This window comes from Scyliorhinus torazame, chromosome 23, assembly GCF_047496885.1.
Source record: "Scyliorhinus torazame isolate Kashiwa2021f chromosome 23, sScyTor2.1, whole genome shotgun sequence".
Taxonomy (NCBI): Eukaryota; Metazoa; Chordata; class Chondrichthyes; order Carcharhiniformes; family Scyliorhinidae; genus Scyliorhinus; species Scyliorhinus torazame.
In genome coordinates this window covers 50,684,441-50,704,824 of record NC_092729.1, presented here as the reverse complement: position 1 = coordinate 50,704,824, position 20,384 = coordinate 50,684,441, and the positions used below count along the sequence as shown (strand labels likewise).

General features: G+C 43.5%; 1 long non-coding RNA gene across 1 annotated transcript in view; it reads right to left on the bottom strand.

Moving 5' to 3' along the window:
* The window catches only part of LOC140399605 (uncharacterized), a 1,122,925-nt gene that overhangs the window by 661,021 nt on the left and 441,520 nt on the right, over nt 1-20,384 (bottom strand). The gene's annotated exons all lie outside the window — the stretch shown is intronic.

The following is a 20,384-nucleotide window of genomic DNA, read 5'->3' as shown; positions in this document are numbered from 1 at the left end:
GTATACTGTTTACATAAACACTGTTTACTGTAGACCACTGTTTATATAGAATCTGTTTCCAGCAGTATACTGTTTACATAAACCCTGTTTACTGTACAGCACCGTTTATGTCGAGTCTGTTCCAGCAGTACACTGTTTACAAAAACACTGTTTACTGTAGGGCACCGTTTATATAGAATCTGTTTCCAGCAGTATACTGTTTATATAAACACTGTTTACTGTAGAGCACCGTTTATATAGAATCTGCTTCCAGCAGTATACTGTTTACATAAACACTGTTTACTGTAGAGCACCGTTTATATAGAATCTGTTTCCAGCAGTATACTGCTTACATAAACACTGTTTGCTGTAGGGCACCGTTTATATCGAATCTGTTTCCAGCAGTATACTGTTTACATAAACACTGTTTACTGTAGGGCACCGTTTAAATAGAATCTGTTTCCAGCAGTATACCGTTTACATAAACACTGTATACTATAGGGCACCGTTTTTATAGAATCTGTTTCCAGCAGTATACTGTTTACATAAACAATGTTTACTGCAGAGCACCGTTTATGTAGAATCTGTTTCCAGCAGTATAGTGTTTACATAAACACTGTTTACTGTAGAGCACCGTTTATATATAATCTGCTTCCAGCAGTATACCGTTTACATAAACACTGTTTACTGTAGGGCACCGTTTATATAGAATTTGTTTCCAGCAGTATACCGTTTACATAAACACTGTTTACTGCAGGGCACCGTTTATATAGAATCTGTTTCCAGCAGTATACTGTTTACATAAACACTGTTTACTGTAGGGCACCGTTTATATATAATCTGCTTCCAGCAGTATACCGTTTACATAAACACTGTTCACTGTAGGGCACCGTTTATATAGAATCTGTTTCCAGCAGTTTACTGTTCACATAAACACTCTTTACTGTAGGGCACCGTTTATATAGAATCTGTTTCCAGCAGTATGCCGTTTACATAAACACTGTTTACTGTATGGCAACGTTGATATAGAATCAGTTTCGAGCAGTATACTGTTTAAATAAACACTGTTTACAGGGCTCCGTTTAGAAATAATCTGCTTCCAGCAGTATACTGTTTACATAAACACTTTTTACTGTAGGGCACCGTTTTGAAAGAATCTGCTTCCAGCAGTGTACTGTTTACATAAACACTGTTTACTGTAGGGCACCGTTTAGAAAGAATCTGTTTCCAGCAGTATACAGTTTACATAAACACTGTTTACTGTAGAGCACTGTTTATATATCATCTGCTTCCAGCAGTATACCGTTTACATAAGCACTGTTTACTGTAGGGCAACGTTTATATAGAATCTGTTTCCAGCAGTATACTGTTTACATAAACACTGTTTACTGTAGGGCACCGTTTATATTGAATCTGTTTCCAGCAGTATACTGTTTACATAAACAATGTTTACTGCAGAGCACCGTTTATATAGAATCTGTTTCCAGCAGTACACTGTTTACATAAACACTGTTTACTGTCGGGCACCGTTTATATAGAATCTGTTTCCAGCAGTATACTGTTTACATAAACACTGTTTACTTTAGGGCACCGTTTAAATAGAATCTGTTTCCAGCAGTATACTGTTTACATAAACACTGTTTACTGTAGGGCACCGTTTATACAGAATCTGTTTCCAGCAGTATACTGTTTATATAAACACTGTTTACTGTAGGGCACCGTTGAGAAAGAATCTGTTTCCAGCCGTATACTGTTTATATAAACAATGTTTACTGTAGGGCACCGTTAATATAGAATTAGTTTCGAGCAGTATACTGTTTACATAAACACTTTTTACTGTAGGGCACCGTTTTGAAAGAATCTGCTTCCAGCAGTGTACTGTTTACATCAACACTGTTTACTGTAGGGCACTGTTTAGAAAAAATCTGTTTCCAGCAGTATACTGTTTACATAAACACTGTTTACTGTAGAGCACCGTTTATATATCATCTGCTTCCAGCAGTATACCGTTTACATAAACACTGTTTACTGTAGGGCACCGTTTATATAGAATCTGTTTCCAGCAGTATACTGTTTACATAAACACTGATTGCTGTACAGCACCGTTTATATAGAATCTGTTTCCAGCAGTATACTGTTTACATAAACACTGTTTACTGGAGTGCACCATTTATATAGAATCTGTTTCCAGCAGTATACTGTTTACATAAACGCAGTTTATGGGAGGGCACCGTTTTTACAGAATCTGTTTCCAGCAGTACACCGTTTACATAAACACTGTCTACTGTAGGGCACCGTTTATACAGAATCTGTTTCCAGCAGGATACCGTTTACATAAACACTGTTTACTGTAGAGCACCGTTTATATAGAATCTGATCCAGCAGTAAACTGTTTACAGAAACACTGTTTGCTCTAGGGCACCGTTTAGAAATAATCTGTTTCCAGCGTATACGGTTAACATATACACTGTTTACTGTAGGGCACCGTTTATATAGAATCTGCTTCCAGCAGTATACTGTTTACATAAACACTGTTTACTGTAGGGCACCTTTTAGAAAGAATCTGTTTCCAGCAGTATACTGTTTACATAAACACTGTTTACTGTAGAGCACCGTTTATATAGAATCTGTTTCCAGCAGTATACTGTTCACATAAACACTGTTTACTGTAGAGCACCGTTTGCATAGTATCTGTTTCCAGCAGTATACCGTTTACTTAAGCACTGTTTACTGTAGAGCACCGTTTACATATAATCTGTTTCCTGCAGTATACCGTTTACATAAACACTGTTTGCTGTAGTGCTATATTTACAAAGACTGTTTACAGTAGTGTATGCTTTACATTAACCTTGTTTACTACAGGGCACTGTGTCCATAGACTCAGTTTGCAGTAGTGTGTGGTTTACATAAATTTTTTTTACAGTTGCGCACTGTTTACATTGACTGTTTAGCGTAGGGCACTGTTTACATAGTCACTGTTTACATCGGTGTACATTTTACAGAAGCACGGTTTACTTTACGGCACTGTTTGCACAGACTCTTTTAGCAGTTGTGTGCAGTTTATTTAAACACTGCTCCCTGTAGGGCTCTGTTTACACACACTCTGTTTACCTTTGTGCATGGTTTACTTTCATTCTGTTTACTGCAGGGCATTGTTCACATAGGCTCTGGTGACAGCAGTGTACGGTGTATCTAAATGTCGGGAATTGTTTACATAGACTCTGTTTACAACAGCATAGGCTGTAAATAAACATTGCCTACTGTAGTGCACTGTTTACATAGACTCTTATTACAGCAGGTTACGGTTTTCAAAAACGTTCTCCTGTAGGGCACTGTTTACATGGACTCCGCTTACAGCAGTGCACGGTTTCACAGACACTGTTGACTGAAGGACACTGTTTTCATAAAATCTGTTTGCAGCAGAGTACGGTTTACGTCGGCACTGTTTACTGTAAGGCGCTGTTTACATAATCGCTGTTTGCCGTGGTCTCCGGTTTACATTAAGACAGTTCACTGTAGGGCAGTTTTTACATGGACTTTGTTTCCAGCGGTATACGGCTTAATAAACTCTGTTTAATTTAGGGGACTGCTCAAATTCACTTGTTTACTGTGGTGTACGGTTCACATAAATCCTGGTTATTGTAGGGCACTGTTTACATTCACTCTGTTTACAGTAGTTTACATTTTACATAAACACTGTTTACAGAAGGAACCAATTTACATATACTCTGTTTACAACTTTGTACGATTTACAGAAACACTGTTTACTGTAGGGCACTGTTTACATAGACTGTTTACAGAAGCATATGGTTTACTTTCACCCTGTTTGCTGTCGGACACTGTTTCTATTCGACTCTGTTACTGTCCGGCACAGTTTAAATTTTGGTTACTGCAGTGCACTGTGTACATAGTCTTTGTTTATAGCAGTGGACATTTTACATCTGCACGGTTTACTGTAGGGCATGTTTGCACAGACTCTGTTTACAGTAGTGCAGAGTTTACGTAAACACTGCTTCCTGTAAGGTTCTGTTTACACTGACTCTGTTGACATTAGTGTACGGTTTGTTTTCACTATGTTTACTTCAGGGCCCTGTTTACGTAGACTCTGTTTACATCAGTGTATGGTTTATATAAACACTGTTTAGTGTAGGGCACAGATTACACAGACATTGTTTACAAAGAGTACAATTTGCAGAAACACTGGCTATTGGAGGGCACTGATTACATAGACTCTTGTTACAGCACTGTCCGGTTTACATTAACACTTTTTTACCAGAAGGCACTGTTTAAAAAGGGTCTGTTTACATTAGTGTAAGGATTACTTTCACTCTGTTTACTATATGGTGCTGTTTAAATAATGTTTACTGGAGGGCACTTTTGCAGAGACTTTCCAGTGTTGTACGGTTTAATTTCTCTGTTTACTGTAAGGCACTGTTTTCACCGACTTTCCTTACAGCAGTGTACATTTTACGTACACACTGTTTACTCTAGGGGACCGCTTACATAATGTGGAAATGCCGGCTTTGGACTGGGGTGAGCAGAGTAAGAAGTTCAACAGCTTTGTTTCAAATGACTAGCTTTTGGAGCACCTCTCAGGACAGCAGTGTACTTTTTACATAACAACTGTTTCCAGTAGATCACTGATTACAAATACTCGGTTTGCAACAGTGTACGGATAACGTAAACGCTGTTTACCGTAGGGCTCTCATCAATGTACGGTCCACATTAGCACTGTTTACTGTTGGCACTGTTTGCATAGACTGTTTACTGTAGGGCATTGCTTAAATACTGGTTACTGTTTGGCACTTTTTATATAGACGCTGTTAACTATAGGGCACTGATTAAATACTGTTTACTGTAGCGCACTGTTTGCGTAGAACCTGTTTATAGCAGTTACGATTTACATAAACACTGTTTACTGTAGTGTACTGTTTGCATAAACTCTGTTTATAGCAAATACGATTTACATAAACATTATATACTGGAGGGCACTGTTTACTTTGACTCCGTTTACAGCAGTGTACGGTGTATCTAAACAATGTTTTCTGGAGGGCATTGTTTACATAGTCTCTGTTTATAACAGTATAGGGTTTACATAAACACTGCTTACTGCCTTGCACTGTTTACATAGACTCTTAATACAGCAGAGTACGGTTTACGTTGACACTGTTAACTGTAGGCGTTGTTGACATAGACGGTGTTTGCAGTTGCGTCCGGTTTACATTAACACTATACTGTAGGGCAGTGTTTACATGGACATTGTTTACAGCAGTATACGATTTAATAAAAACTGTTTAATTTACGGCATTGCTCACATAGAATTTTTTTACAGCAGTGTACGGCTCACATAAACACTGTTTATTGTAGGGCACTGTTTACATTCACTCTGTTTACAGCAGTGTACATTTTACATAAACACTGTTTAATAGGGCACTGTTTAATAGACTCCGTTTACAGCAGTGTACGGTTTACATAAAAACTATTTACTGAAGGGGACTGTTACATAGACTCGTTTTCATTCCATACAGCAAGCCACGGCTTATATAAACACTTTATACTGCAGGTAGCTGTTTTCATGGACTCTGATTACAGCAGTGCATGGTTAACTTTCACTCTGTTTATTGTAGGGCACTGTTTACATAAACCATGTTTACCGTATTGTACGGTTTACACAAACACTGTTTACTGGAGGGCACTGTTTACCGAGACAGTTTGCAGTAGTGTACGGTTTACATAAATATTGTTTACAGTTGCGCACTGTTTACATAGACTGTTTAGCGTAGGGCACTGTTTACATAGTCACTGTTTACAGCAGTGTACGATTTACAGAAACACTGATTACTGTGGGGCACTGTTTACATAGACTCTGTTTACAGTAGTGTATGGTTTACTTTCACCCTGTTTACTGTCGGGCACTGTTTACATCGACACTGTTTACTGTAGGGCACAGTTTAAATTTTGTTCACTGTAGTGCACTGTTTACATAGTCTCTGTTTACAGCAGTGTACATTTTACATAAGCACGGTTTACTGTACGGCATTGTTTACACAGATTCTTTCAACAGTTGTGTACATTTTACGTAAACACTGCTTCCTGTAGGGCTCTGTTTAGACAGACTCTGTTTACATTAGTGCATGGTTTACTTTCATTCTGTTTACTGCAGGGCATTGTTCACATAGACTCTGGTGACAGCAGTGTACGGTGTATCTAAATGTAGGACATTGTTTACATAGACTCTGTTTACAACAGAATGCGGTTTCCATAAACACTGCTTACTGTAGTGCACTGTTTACATAGACTCTTATTACAGCAGGTTACTGTTTTCAAAAACTTTTTACTACAGGACACTCTTTACATCGAATCATTTTACAGCAGAGGACGGTTTACGTCTGCACTTTTTACTGTACGGCGCTGTTTACATAAACGCTGTTTGCCGTGGTCTCCGGTTTACATTAACACAGTTTACTGCAGGGCAGTGTTTACATGGACTTTGTTTACAGCAGTGCTAATGTGAACCATACACTGATGAGAGCCCTACGGTAAACAGCGTTTATGTTATCCGTGCACAGCTGTAAACAGAGTATTTGTAATCAGTGACCTACTGTAGAGCCTATAAAGTGCTTACGGGTGCCCAACTTGGGAAGAGAACGAAGACGACGCGGTTATTTGATCCTTCACGCTTCGCATTGAGGATCACAAGGAGAGCGTGTAGCCATCTGGGATGGCCACTTCAAGAACACAAATGGATATTTGCAAAGATTGCAGGGAAAAATGGACAATAGTAAGAAAGCAAATAGGCACTGAGCCTGTCTGCATATTGGAGCCGCAGCTCCTCGACATAACTGAAACTGTAGGCCCATTAGCATATGGATGGCCGATCTCCGGGAACAAAGGAAGATACTTAAGTAACCGATCTGGCGCCAGACCTCGCGGCGCCCGTTCCCCAAACCGAAAGCAGAAAACAAAGCATGCCAACGGCCACCTAGGATACGCCCAGCCGTCAGGGCACCCACCCCTTTATTGGTCAAGATCGATACGAGTGATCAAGATACGGCCCAATTGATTGGGGCCATGTTCAAGGCCCACCCAAAAGCGCGCTAAGACACTTCAGGTATAAGTGGAAGGCCCCAAGAGAGTATTGCTCTCTTGGACTTGGCTTTCACAGAGGAGAAACCCGTTCACCAGCTGCACCAGAAGCAGTCCAAGATCAACACTCGCTACCAGGCGGGCGACCTTAGCTGTTTCCCTTCACCATTTCGACCCCAGCAGCCTCAGAACCGAATAACGGCCATTGTTCCTCTGACTTAGTGGACGCCCGAAGCTAAGGATAGGCTTTCGGAGTAGTGATAGTTTAGTCTGTAGTATTCCGTTCATGAGTAGATATTACTGTGTGTGTAAATAAATAGTATTGACTTTGAACTAACTAACTGGTGTACCGGCGTTTTGATCAGTATTCAGTTTTGAACCTTGTGGCGTTATCCAAAGATACCTGACGACTCTAGAGCAAACATAATTAGGATTAAGGAAGGCGACCATATTGACCACCATATTCAGAGCCAACGAAAGAGAGCAACACTTGCTAATGTTGCGACAGTGACAGTGGCCCCTCCCCCGCTTTTTCCCATCAGAGTACTTCCGGTCCGCTCTCTCCCGACACCGATGGGAAAATTGAAACAAGCAATTAATTTCTGCAAATTGTCAATTATTCATTTCTGTATATCTCTGAATGCATCGAAAAATCGAAACAAATGGATACTTCAGTACATTCAACAACTGCTCCCTGAAAATAGTTTGGGTCACGGCATAGATACAAGTGTTTGTGCAGCAGCTCAGGAGCTGCAACATAAAGCCAATTTCCAGAACAACATCACTCATCAACACAGAATCATCTATCAAATAATATGTCCGTCTCCATATAGAATACACCATGAAAACTGTCCATAACAGGATGAAATTCAACGAGATAACGAACAGCAATATGATTGATTTTGTTCGACTCGCCATCTCTGGGTCTCTGGACCTCTTCGCAGCATTGTTTGCTCGAAGTCGGCTGCGGGATTTATTGCTCACCACTATGTGTCTGATGGTTGCAACATTAAGCAAGAGAATCAGGACGAATGGGACACACGGAGTCACAATGTGATGCAGAAACTCGAAGGCTATCCAAACAGGAGATACTTGAGTGGAGAATGTTTGAAAGCAAAAGCTGCGTGTGTTACTAATCGAGTACCAGTCTGAGAACATGAAATACCAAAAAATGTTTTTAACACAGCTCAGCACAGCTACTGTTCCGAGAACCACAGCAGCCACTTTCTCAGTGCAATATTTATTCTTCAGCTTCTGACAACAAATGGCAACAAATCGATCAAAGGTGAAAGACACAGTAAACCAGACAGAACAGTCCGTAGCTGCATAAAGGAAGACAGCATGGATATTACACACAGGCATAGACCACAGGAAATTAAACTGCTCCCAGTAAACAATCGGGATGTGTCTGAATATTAGATCGAAAATAATGACCAGTAGATCTGCTGCTGCCATGGCCAGCAGGTAGCGAGTGACACATCTGGAGAGTCCACAATTCCGAATAGTCAGGGTTAGAATCGTAGCTACATTAGCTGGAGGGAAGCAAAATAAACAGTGAGATTCTGCAGCTGGATGGAGAGAAAAACGTTAGTTTGACAGAATGATTATTGATCCGTTTCAAATATTAGGTCGGCACGGTATGCAATGGTTGTTACTGTTCTTTCACAGCTCCAAGCCCAGGTTCGATTCCAGGCTTGGGTCACTGTCTGTGCAGAGTCTTGACGTTCTCCCGTGTCAGTATGGTTTATTTTCTCCGGGTGCTGTGCTTTTCTCCCACAGTTCAAAGATGTGCAGGTTAGGTGTATTGGCCATTCTAAATTGCCCATAATGTCCAAAATGGTTTGGTGGAGTTACTGGTTTACGGGGATAGTGTGAAGGCGTGGGCCTGGGCAGCGTGCTCTTTCCAAGTTCGGTGCAGGCTCGTTGGGCCGAATGGCCTCCTTCTGCACAGTAAATTCTATGATTGTATGAAATATGTCACCGAATCCAGTCACATTCTTATGTGGTTGCTTTGGAAAGGACACAGACGCTATTGGCTGATGGGAATTCTTTATGATGAAAACCTCGATGCCTTATACAGGTGTGTAACGAAAGTAGGAAGGTGATTAAGAGGGAAATTAGGAGGGCTGGGAAGGACTATGAAATCTCCTTGGCAAGGAAGATTAAGGTGAATCCCAAAGCATCTTACTCGTACGTAAAAAACAAGAGGGTCACCAGCGAAAGGATTGGACCAGTTAAGGCGAGTGGGTCTATCTCTATGTTGAACCAGAGGACGGGAAGGGCACTAAGTGAGTACTTTTCATCAGTGTTCACCAAGAAAAGCACTTTGTGGAAGACGATTCTTGGGTGAGGTGTGTGGATAGTCTGGCTCATGTTGAAATCAAAAAGGAGGAAGTATTGGGCATTTTATATTATATTAAAGTAGATCCGTCTCCTTGGCCGGATGTGTTTACCCCAGAATACTGACGGAAACAAGGGAGGAAATTGGTAGGGACTTACCTGACATCTTTGTGTCCTCATTGGCCACGGGTGAGATACTACAGGACTGGAGAAGAGCTGACCTGATACCGCTGTTTAAGAAAGGCAGCAGCGATAATCCAGGAAATTATAGGTGGTGAGCCTCGCGTCGGCAGTAGGTAAATAATTGGACAGTATTTTCAAGGACAGGATTGATCCCCATATGGAAAGAAATGGGCTAATTTGCAACAGACAGCATGGTTTTGTGAAGGGGAGGTCCTGCCTCACTAACGTGCTCAAGATTTTATGAGGAGGTGACAAACATGATTGATGAGGGGAGGGCGGTGGATGTTGTTTTCATGGATTTCAGTAAAACCTTTGACAATGGGCAGCACGGTGGTGCAGTGATTAGCATTACTGCCTCACGATGCCGAGGCCCCAGGTTCGGTCCCGGCTCTCGGACGCTCTCTGTGTGGAGTTCGCACATCCTTCCTGTGTTTGCGTGGGTTTTGCCCCCAAAACCAAAAGATGTGCAGGATAGATGGATTGGCCATGCTAAATTGCCGCTTAATTGGAAAAAGAAAATGTTTTGTACTTTAAATGACTTTTTTAAAAACATGACCAAGTGCCTCATGGCACTCTGGTACAAAGGTGAAGTCACACGGGATCTAAGGTGAGGTGGTAAGATGGATACAGAACTGGCTCGGTCACAGATGGCAGATGGTAGCAGTGAAAGGTATTTTTTTCTGAATGGAAGGCAGTGACTCGCGATGTTCCACGGGGAACTGTACTGGGGTCCTTGTTGTTCGCAGCATATATGAACGATTTGGAGGAACATGCAGCCGGTCTGATTAGTAAGTTTGTGGGTGACACCAAGTTTAGTGCAGTGGCAGATACTGTTGAGGATTGTCAGAGAATACAGCAGAACATTTATAGATTGGAGACTTCGCTAGGGAAATGGTAAATGGATTTTAATCAGGATAAATGCGAATTATTGCATTTTGGTAGATCTACCATAGAGTGGAAATATGCAGTAAATAGCAAAACTCTTAGGAATATAGAAAGTCAGAGAGATCTCGGTATACTGGTCCACAGATCTTTGAAAGTGGCAACACAAGTGGACAATGTAGTGAAGATAGCATACGGAATGCTTGCCTTCATTGGACGTGGGTTTAGTATAACAACTAGCAGTTCATGGACAGAACCTTGGTAAGGCCGCCCTTGGAATATTGCGCACAATTCTGGATGCCACATTACAAAAGGGTGTGGAGGCTTTGAACAGTTTGCAGAGGAGGTTTACCAAGATATTTCCTGGTGTGGCGGGTCTTAGCTGTGCAGCAGTGCTGGTACGACTGTTTTCATTCGAGAGACAGGGGTTGAGGGGTGACCTGATAGAGGTCTACAGTATTAGAAGGGGCAAGGATAGAGTGGATGGGCAGGCACTCTTTCCTATGGTGGACTGGCCAGGCATCATGGGACAGAGGTTTAAGGTCCGTGGGGCAAAGTGTAGGCGGTATGTGCGAAGCAGGTTATTTACGCAGGTGGTGGTGAGTGCCTGGAACGCGTTGTCAGAGGAGGTTGTGAAAGCAAATACATTAACGCCGTTCAAAAGGCAACTTGCAAAAAGATGGATAGGATGGGTATAGAGGGATAGGGCACAAGGACGTACTGAGGGTTTTGGTAAATGTCGATATCATGACAGGTACAGTCTTAGAGGACCGAATGGCCTGTTCCTGTGCCGTATTGTGCTTTGTTCTTTGTTCTAATCATTTCTAGGTGATCTGTTCCAAATCATACCCATTTGTGTCCAGTTGTGCTGTCGATTCATTGACTTTACAAAGAGTGTGTTCATTGATTTTGTTTTGTTTCCACCCACACCAAATCAGCATCTTGTCCCTTTGTACCAATATCAATTCTTAATACAGCCTTGATGTTATCTTTATCCAACACAGCAACTCCACCTCCTGTTCCATTCCGTCTGTCCGTGTGGAATGCTGAGTACCCTTGGACATTTAACTCCCAGTCCCGGTCCTCCTGCAACCATGTTTCAGTGATCCCCACCAAATCACTCCCATTTGTATCTATTTGTGCTGTCAGCTCATTGACCTTGTTCCAAAAACTGCGTGGATTCAGGCACAGGGTTTCCAAATATGTCCGACGGATTTGTCTTTCACTTTGAAGATTTTCTTGCACTGTTCTTTTCACACACTCTGACCTCCTTCATTACTCTCTGGTAAAAGTGTGTCGCATCCATAACTTTCACTCTCCCAGTCATCTTATATTTTTATCCTTCCCCTCCCCGCTATTTGCTAGCTTAAAGTCCTTGTGACCACCCTATTTTCTCCTTTCCACTGGAACAATGTTCCCAGTCCAATTCAGGTGGACGCCATCCCAACGGAACAGATCCATCTTGCCAACATTCTGATGCCAGTGCCGCATGAAATGGAACCCCACTTTCCTGCACCACTCGTTTAGCTGCGTGTTTACTTTCCTAATTTTCTCATTCCTAGGCCAATTTGCAGATGCCTGGGGTAGAAATCGAGAGATTATAACCCTCGAGGACATGTTCGTTAATTTTGGTTCTCGTTCCTGGTAATTCACAAACAGACCCTCAAGCAGGTCCAAGGGGCTGGTTTAGCACAGGGCTAAAGAGCTGGCTTTTAAGGCAGGCCAGCAGCACAGTTCAATTCCCGTCCCAGCCTCCCCAAACTGGCGCCGGAATATGGCAACTGGGGGCTTTTCAAAGTAACTTCACTTGAAGCCTACTTGCGACAATAAGCGATTACATTTTCATTTTCATTCGTGCAGACTCCATACAGACAGTGAGCCAAGCCCGGAATCGGACCCTGCAGTTGTGAAGAAATTGTGCTCACCACCATGCTACCGTGCGGCCCTTGATGTCCCGCACACTGGCACCGGGCAGCCAACATACCATGAGACACACTTGGTCCTGCTTATAAAGGATGCTCTTTGTCTCCCTAATCATTGAATCCCCTACTGCTACCACTTATCTTTTGGCTTCCACGCTTGAATGGCCTCCTGTACCACGGCACAGTGGTCAGCTAACACATCATCCTCATCAACAATGGATCAAGTACCTCCTACCTGTTGGACAAGGTCAAGAGCTGAGGCACCCATGCATGAATGTCTGTCCCTGAGCACTGGCTGAATTCAAGGTAGTGAGCCGAAGTGGTGGGACTACCTCCTGGAACACAGTGTCTGGGTACCTCTCCCCGTCACTGATCTGTCGCAACGCCTGAAACTCAGAATCCAACTCATCAACTGTGAGCCGGTGTTCCTCGACCAACCAACACTTACTACAAATGTGGTCACTAGATACCACAATGGGGCACATCAGCTCTTACATCATGCCGGAAGAACACCAACCCCCCCCCCCCCAAGCTCTCGTTTTTAAAATGTAATTTTAAAAAATTTAACTTTTAAAGCATTTTTAATATTTTCCCATTACCTCAATATGAAGACAATATACAACAAGAAATTTCAAATGGATTTTCAAATTTGAACAGATTCCTTATTCGCCAAGAAAATCACACCTTCCTGTGATGACACACTTCATCCACCCCCACCGCCCCCCTCCCCCGTCCCCCAAGTCGGAAGACTGTGTCAGTGAATCATGAAATCGCTTTACATTCCCAAGGTCTGTTCGATAATCTCCTGCTCAGCTCTGCGTCCTATATTTCCGTTTCACCGTCAGCCAATTTCACCCAACTCCGTGTTTTCCACCCAACTGTCAAGCACTCTCGCCCTGCCAAGTAGCTCTCACAGTGCAGAAAAACAGTACTGCCAAACAGTGCAGACAAACAATACTGATTGGCTTCCCTGTTTATCGGCCTCAATATCCAATGCTCTGGAAGCAGAATGAAATCATTTGCACAATCCAACAGATACAGTTGAGTGTAACTCAGTTGAATCCTGTTTCAGGAATACAACTCGCCAAACGAGTAACTTTCAATTACCCGATGTGAGGGCTAATTTAGCTTTCAATTGAAGATCCGTTTAATTGCTAGTTACCCCCTTAGAACCCGTTAGAACTCACCACTTGAACTTGCTGTATTTTACCCAGCTCGAAAGCAGTCTCGTCAGCCACGGAACAATCTCAGCGCAGGCTCCTGTTGACAGAGTGCGCCGGAGATTGCCACAATGAAGAGATACATTTATAAGTCAATTTACGTCAAAAAGGTGGAAATAACAGCCTTCAGTGGATAGATGTTGCAGAAATATGGAAAAAGTGAACGAGCAGCGCGAAAGGGAATATATGTGCGCAATGCTTGCATCAGAAAAGAGTCTAAAAACAGCAGGTTAAAGTCCAACAGGTTGTTTCGAATCACTATCTCGCAGCGCAGCTCCTTCGACAGGTGAGGAAGGACCTAAGGAAGGAGCTGCACTCCGAAAGCTAGTGATTCGAAACAGAACTGTTGGACTTTACCCTTGTGTTGCAAGATTTCTGACTGTGCCCACCCCCGTCCAACGCCGGCATCTCCACGTCATGCATCAGAATGGTGATTGAACAGAGGCAGGGATTTTCAGCGCGCTGCAGAGTTTGGTCATCTGAAGTGTTCCGCTGGTGGCATTGGAGTTCTCGAGTCCGACTTTAACAAAGACACATTTGAGAATATGGAAGGGGTCTCGAAGTCAGAATTGGGGAAGTGATATTTCGGAGATGATATTATACAGTTTTAGTACTGGAAATGACGTGGGTTCGGAACTCTCCACCATGTGAAAGCAATTGCAGAGATTGAGAACTATATTATTGTATATCTATATCGTTCACCTGAGGAAGGAGCAGCGCTCCGAAAGCTAGTGACATCGAAACAAACTTGTTGGACTTTAACCTGGTGCTGTCAGACTTCGTACTGTGCTCACCCCAGTCCAACGCCGGATCTCCACATCATATTATTTTAAGGCTCAGGCATTTGACAGATCAGGGAAATTACATTGATGGAGAGTAAAGGTGTTTCAGATTGAACTGCACAAAATGCATTTTCACATCCAAATATCAATCAAGCAAAGTGCCGTGTGTATCAATGAATTGTAAAATTAATAGAGATATAGTTACTGACCAGGCACACCGAAAACAGCAAGGAAGGGATAGTAACCCGCCTGAATGATCTGGAGTGTGAAATAGATCCGTTTTTCCAATGACATCCATTTATAAAATGTAGAAAGTTCGTAAAGCGCGCCGAATAAACCTCTGTTTACTGTTGGAACATTCCAGTCTTTTGTTCTCAGATTCTGGCCAACCAGGATTATTTCCTGATTTTCATCCATTGATGGAACATTCCTACACACTGATCGCAGATTCGGAAACATTTTCGTATTATTCCAATCCATTGTTCTCACATTCACAGCCATTGTTGTAACATTCCAGGCTGCGAATCTCAGATTTCAATCTCTCCCCTCGCACCGCCTGCAGCCGCTGATCTCTCTCAGTTGCCAAAGCGATGCTGCCAAAGAGATTATGGGAGAACTCCTTGAAAGGAGTCTCGTTTTACAGAAAATGGAATCCCTCAAGGGAAACAATTTGGGTCCAGGGAGACTGATCCGATTTCCACTCCCTAAAATAGCAGGTCGTAGTAATTGAGGGATCCAGGGAAATGCTCTGGGGTCTGGGTTTGAATTCAACCAGGGCATTCGGAGAGATTGAATGCAATAAAGATCTGGAAATAAATTCCGATTGGTGGTCATGAAACCTTTTTCGTTTGTCGTAAAAATCCAGCTGGTTCACTGATGTCCTTCAGGGAATAATAACAACCTGCGCAGTGAGAAAACAGTTGCAATTAACTCTTTTCAATGAGACAGGATTTGCATCAGACATTGACGAAAATCTAACAATCAGCCATGGATATCACAGTGACGCCGAGGAATTGAGGTGTGTACAGTGAACAAGAATAACAAGAAAGGAGAGAATGATAATCACTGTAGCAATCTCTGTAATGCCAACTGTGGTGAGTTTCGAGAGATCAACAATTCGGGACAAAATTAGTCTTTGCGACAAGATATGCGCACCACAAATGATACCGGATTGACTAATGCGTTCGTCTCACATGCAGCCCAAAATGGCCAGAAAGCTTGGGAATCTGTTGACCCTCCTGACTCAACACACACTGTGACCTGGCCCCTTCACCATTTAACCCGAGCACGGCAAAGGGAAGCTCAGGCCACCGGGATCGCCTCCAAAACGGCAAAATGTTGTTGTTCCAATTCAGGGACACAGGGCAATCTGGAAACATGACGGAGGACACAGAGAGATACTAATAAAGGTGCATTCCCCTCCCTATCCCGAGATACACGGTCCAGATAAGATCCATGGTGGACCCGCAAGCAGGAGAAATGCCGCACCACCGAAAAGACCAGGATTAGCGTCAACCGGCCGGAGGTATAATTGTGACCGAGTCCGTCACTTCTTTCCCAGACTCTCGCGAACCTAACCAATATTCACAAGGTCCTGAGGAAACTCACCAGGCCTTGGACGCGCCGGTAGCAGCTCGGACGGCACCAATATGCACGAAAGAAGAGTCGCCATAGTTTTGAGGGGGGAAGGTTCCTGACTCAATCTCCCCACGCGCCCGCTATGTACTCAATGACGGTGTCAGGCCTCTGCAGAGTGGATCCGCAGCGTCAAATTTGAGAATATAGGGCGTTTCCTAGTGAGCGTTGGGTAGGAGGCATCCAGCAAATGTTTATGGGATAGTGGACCACACTTAACACCAGCAGCTCACCCCGAATTGAATGGTGCATTGAAAGGAAAATCATGTTGAGCGGTTTCAACGGCCATTTGCAACAAGGTGGAGAAACTGACCCTTTGGAGTTTACATAGGAAGACATATTTATTTTCCATTCTGCTATCTTGAATGATTTATCTCCAGGACCGAACACAACTTAGATTTCGATCAATGAGAAAGTTTAATTTATCCTTCAAAACAGCAAATTGCATTGTTTGACAAATGGATGGAGAGTTAAAAGCATCATCCACGATTTATGTGTGTAAATCCATGGACCAAATGTGTACCGTGAGCCAACTGCGCGTTCAGCCGGGCAAAATGTCACGGTATCTCTCGGTGTAACATGTGCTCTGGAATTAAGAGCCGGTTTCTACCCAACTCAATTCTGACAGTGCGGAATGTCAGGAGAGGTCGCTGGAGAGGGGCTGGACCAAAGCTCAGAAGTCATGTTGGTTTCCCAAACAATCAGGAGAACATGTGCCGAAAGTAATTTCCGGATTAATGGGGCAGGGTGTCCAGCTTCTCGTAGTCTCAGCAAATAATTCACCTATCTGTTCAATAAAGAAGCCGGATGTGTCCTGACCCCCTAACTATCGACGACCGAAGACTGACTTACACAGCCCCTGTGACCTCCCCGCTGTTGTGCGCAATCCCGAGGTTTGGAAATTACGAACTACACAAGCCCGAAATGTTACTGTTTTAGATATCAGGAATAGATTTTGGTGAATTTCCTTAAGATGGGAACGCCAATACAAATTTCCTTTCACCTTCCTGGGTCAACAGTGCACCTGCATATGTGGATCGCAGGGATTTCACAATATTCCCATAATCCGAAACGGAAATTTTAGCTCAGTATGTAGACGCCCTTCTCCTCCAAAACGTAAGGAGAGAGGAACACTGAGATATCCTCGATGATTCGCGAGGCCTCTCCGCCATCCTGGGACAAAAAGTTAACCCAAAATTCTGGGATGATGAAAAGACGGATGACAATTATAGCCGCTATGGTGATCTGTGTGAAACGAGAGGTAGAAAGGAAAAAGCTATAGACCAGCTGACAATTCCTATTAGCCCCGATTTAAAACACTTAAGATTGTATTTTAGGACTGTTATGATATTGTCTAAACCACTTGGACAGTTTTGGATCAAAGATCTTCACCGTAGTTTTATTTACCAAACAAAGAACACCCCTTGGACTGGGACAGTGCTGTTCACACAGGTCATTCCTGAACTAAAAAGGCGCCAGCCGTACAGACATCGAATCCAGAATTGCATTTTGACATTCACGTAGCGGCGATGGACGCTACTATCTTTGCCGGTCTCGTGCAGGAAAGGCCCGGGAGGCTGGGACCGGCTGCGTCTGCGTCCTCACCCTTACGTCCGACACAAAAGGAATATTCCACATTTGAATGCCACGTACTGGCAGTTTCCGGGGCAATCCAACTTTTTACCTATATATTTGGCCTCAATCCACTAACTATTTTTGCAGAACTGACCCCCCCCCCCCCCCCAGTTATTATTAGATGGACGAATAAAAGGTGGAATTATTAGGCAGAAGCACAATGCCCGATGAGAGTTAACATGATAAGGTTAGGCCACTCCCGTTAACAGAAGTCTTGTACCCACTTTCCTTGTAGACATCAGTAATGCCGGGGAAGCGCTGGAATACCACTTTGTGGCAGCACCTAGTCCCAAGGGACCGATTCTGCCAAAACAAAGGAGGGGTAGTACCCAATAGCACATTAGAAACCAGAGAACAGTAGACAGACACAAAACACCACTCACACATTGTATAGGCGGATCCTCGATTGATGATGGAGTGAGGGAATCCGGATGTTGCAATCATATGGAGAACAATCAAGGGCAGGTGCTGGAGGTAAGCACATTGAACCTATCCAGTGACATCAGCGCTCAGACTGTCTAATGAACAGCAGTAACATTTGTCGTCACCTACCCGGAATATTACCCCCCCCCCCCCCCCGCCCCCCACCACATGTCATTCTTTCAGACAGCGTGTATGTTTCTCAAGTACTGACTGACTGTTCGCCGATATCGGAAGCTGGAGGATTTGTGTTAACCGATGAACAGCCTCTCCCGTTAACCACATTAACAAAATATGTAATCGAGAACGCCCAAGGGCATCAGAGTGGGGTAATTAAGGCAATGACTCGCCATTGGCCCTCCCCAGCAGGCAACCTAAGTGCAGATCAGTTAGCAAAGCAAGAGGCCAGTGTGTTGCCCATAAGGCCATAAGATAAAGGAGCAGAATAAGGCCTTTCGGACCATCGAGTCTGCTCCGCCATTAAATCATGCCTGATAGTTTCTCATTCCCATTCTCCTGCCATCTCCTCATAACCCCTTATCCCCTTACTAATCAAGAACCTATTTAATTCTGCCTTAAAGGAACTCAATGATCTGGACTCCACAGCCTTCTGCGGTAAAGAATTCCACAGATTCACCAGCATCGGGCTGAGGAAATCCCTCCTCATCTCAGTTTCAAATGTAGTCTGAGATGGTGTACTCTGGTTCTAGTTTTTCCTCCAAGTGGAAACATCCTCACCACGTCCGCTGTATCCAGGCAGTGGCCTGTAAGTTTCAATAAGATTCCCCTCATCCTTCTAAACTCCTATGAGTACAGACCCAGAGTCCTCAACCGTTCCTCATATGACAATTTCTTCATTCCTGAGATCATTCTTATGAACTTCCTTTGGACCCTTTCCTAGGCCAGCACATCCTTCCTTTGATACGGGGCCCAGAACTGGTCACAATACTCCAAATGGGGCCTGACCAGAGCCTTATACAGCCTCATAATCAGCATCTTGGCCCTTTGTGCCAATATCAATTCTAAATACAGTCTTTATATTCTCTTTATCCAATGCAGCAACTCCACCTCCTGTTCCATTCTGTCTATCCTTTCAGAATACTGAGTTCTCTTGGACATTTATCTCGCAGTCCCGGTCCTCCTTCTACAATTGTTCAGTCATCCCCACCAAATCACACCCATTTGTATCTATTTGTGCTGTCAGCTCATTGACCTTATTCTGAATACTGCGTGTATTCAGGTACAAGGTTTCCAAATCTGTCCGTCTGATTTGTCTTTCACTTGAAGGGTTTTCTTGTGCACTATGCTTTTCACACATTCTGACCTCCTTCATTAATCTCTGGTAACAATGTGCCTCATCCACAACTTTCGCTCCCTATATCACCTTACATTTTTTCCCGTGTCCTTACGCCTTCGCAGCAGATTGGCAAGCCCTGACTGTTTATTCTATTCATCTCTACCTTCCCCTCACATACTGACCTGCTGTTCTGGTTCCGATTAACCATTACACATCTTGTAGTTTTACCTTTTCCGTCTCCGTTATTTGCCAGTTTAAAGGCTGTGACCACCCTATTTTCTCCGTTCCGCCAGAACAATGTTCCCAGTCCTCAATGGAACCTATGCCTCCTGTCCACATACTGATGCCAGTTCCGCAAGAAATGGAACCCCCCTTTCCTCCACCACTCCTTTAGCCGCGTGTTTACTTCCCTAATTTTCTCATTCCTATGCCATTTTTCAGATGCCTAGGGTAGTAATCCAGATAGTATAACTCTTGAGGACATGTTCGTTCATTTTGTTCCTAGTTCCTGAGAATAATAATAATAGGCCACTACAACTGGATTCTCCCCCTCCCACTCAAATATCATTTCAAGCCAGTTAGAGATGTCCCTCAACCTGGCACTGGGCAGGCAACATACCATGCGGCAATCTTGGTCCTGCTTACAAAAGATGCTCTTTGTCTCCCTGATCATTGAATCCCCTACTGCTACCATTTGTCATTTTGCTTCCCCGCTTGAATTGCCTCCAGTACCACGGCACAGTGGTCAGCTAACTCATCCTCCCGACAATCCTTGTCCCCAGCAACAATGGAGCCAGTACCATGTACCTTTTGGACAAGGTCACGAACTGAGGCTCCTCCATCCCTGAAGATGCGATCCGCTCGACCTGCCTCAGTCGCAGCCACATGCTGCTGTCCCTGACCACTGGCTGCATTCACGGTAGTGAGCCTAAGTGGTCTGACAGTCTTCTGGAACACGGTGTCTAGTTACTTCTCGCCCTCCCTGATCTGTCGCAACGCCTGA